This window comes from Arachis ipaensis, chromosome B8 (genome assembly GCF_059453495.1).
Source record: "Arachis ipaensis isolate K30076 ecotype BB chromosome B8, ASM5945349v1, whole genome shotgun sequence".
Lineage (NCBI taxonomy): Eukaryota > Viridiplantae > Streptophyta > Magnoliopsida > Fabales > Fabaceae > Arachis > Arachis ipaensis.
In genome coordinates, this window is record NC_142443.1 from 89,018,401 (window position 1) to 89,020,022 (window position 1,622).

Sequence of the window (1,622 nt, forward strand, 5' to 3'; positions counted from 1 at the left end):
TCTTTAGGGGTGTGATGATCGGATAATTTATACGCTTTTTGGCATTGTTTTTAGGTAGTTTTTAGTATAATTTAGTTAATTTTTACTATGTTTTTATTAGTTTTTATTCAAAAATTACATTTCTGAAATTTACTATGAGCTTGTGTGTTTCTCTATGATTTCAGGTATTTTCTGGCTAAAATTGAGGGACCTTAGCAAAAATCTGATTCAGAGGCTGAAAAAGGACTGCAGATGCTGTTGGATTCTGACCTCCCTACACTTGAAATGGATTTTCTGGAGCTACAGAAACCCAATTGGTACGCTCTCCATTGCGTTGGAAAGTAGACATCTAGGGCTTTCCAGCAATATATAATAGTCCATACTTTGCTCGAGTTTTGATGACGCAAACTGGCGTTCAAACGCCAACTTCTTGCCCTATTCTGAAGTTAAACGCCAGAAACAGGTTACAAACCAGAGTTAAACGTCATAAACAGGCTGCAACCTGGCGTTTAACTCCAAGAGAAGTCTCTACACGTGTAAATCTCAATGTTCAGCCCAAGCACACACCAAGTGGGCCTGGAAGTGGATTTCTGCATCATTTACTTATTTTCTGTAACCCTAGCTACTAGTTTAGTATAAAAACTACTTTTAGTGATTTATTTCACATCTTTGGATCATTTTTAGGACTATCTTTGTATCACTTTTGATCTCTTGATCACGTTTAGGAGGCTGGCCATTCGGCCATGCCTGAACCTTGTTCTTATGTATTTTCAACGGTGGAGTTTCTACACCCCATAGATTAAGGTGTGGAGCTCTGCTGTTCCTCATGAATTAATGCGAAGTACTATTGTTTTTCTATTCAATTCAAGCTTATTCTTATTCCAAGATATTCACTCGCACTTCAACTTGATGAATGTGATGATCCGTGACACTCATCATCATTCTCACCTATGAACGCGTGCCTGACCAACACTTCTGTTGTATCTGCAATAGCTTGAGCGTGTATCTCTTTGCCTCCAATCCGAAAGATCAGAGTCTTCGTGGTATAGGCTAGAATTATTGGTGGCCATTCCTGAGATCTGGAAAGTCTAAACCTTGTCTGTGGTATTCCGAGTAGGATCTGGGAAGGAATGACTGGGACGAGCTTCAAACTCGCGAGTGTTGGGCGTAGTGACAGATGCAAAAGGATCAATGGATCCTATTCCAACATGATCGAGAATCGACAGATGATTAGCCGTGTGGTTACAGCGCACTTGGACCATTTTCACTGAGAGGACGGACGGTAGCCATTGACAACGGTGATCCTCCAACATACAGCTTGCCATGGAAAGGAGTATGAATGATTGAATGAAGGCAGTAGGAAAGCAGAGATTCAGAAGGAGCAAAGCATCTCCATACGCTTATCTGAATTCTCACCAATGAATTACATAAGTATTTCTATCTTATTTTTTATTTTATTTTAATTATCAAAACCTCATAACCATTTTAATCTGCCTGACTGTGATTTACAAGATGACCATAGCTTGCTTCAAGCCGACAATCTCCGTGGGATCGACCTTTACTCACGTAAAGTTTATTACTTGGACGACCCAGTGCACTTGCTGGTTAGTTATGCGGAGATGTGAAAAAGAATTGAGATTATG